Source organism: Penaeus monodon, chromosome 34 (genome assembly GCF_015228065.2).
Source record: "Penaeus monodon isolate SGIC_2016 chromosome 34, NSTDA_Pmon_1, whole genome shotgun sequence".
Taxonomy (NCBI): domain Eukaryota; kingdom Metazoa; phylum Arthropoda; class Malacostraca; order Decapoda; family Penaeidae; genus Penaeus; species Penaeus monodon.
The window spans coordinates 33306385-33306671 of record NC_051419.1 but is presented as its reverse complement, the minus strand read 5'-3'; the positions used below and the strand labels follow the sequence as shown (position 1 = coordinate 33306671).

The window sequence follows — 287 nt, the reverse complement described above, 5'->3', positions numbered from 1 at the left end:
CACATTCACTACATGGTCAGGCTGATACGCTTAGACAAATATATCATACAATGAAACACATGGAAGCTGCAGCATAACTTTTTTTTTAAACAAATACTTCAGATTCATAGTTGATACACAATATATATACATTTCTTCAAATTGCTTTGGTTAACATCTGTACAGCTTAGAGGCAAGAACAGAACAGATAGATGCACTTGATATTTCAAGTAGAAGACAAAATGTTTATCTTGCTGGCAGTAAATGCATTACAGAAAAATTAAAATTTACCTAATTGTGTCATGTTA

At 31.4% G+C, this 287-nt stretch overlaps 1 protein-coding gene across 1 annotated transcript in view; it reads right to left on the bottom strand.

The window, feature by feature from the left end:
* Window positions 1-64: 64 nt before the first annotated feature.
* The window catches only part of LOC119594754 (E3 SUMO-protein ligase PIAS2-like), a gene marked incomplete in the record, with an annotated part of 27168 nt that continues 26945 nt past the window's right edge, over window positions 65-287 (bottom strand). The window contains 1 exon segment of the mRNA XM_037943846.1: window positions 65-287.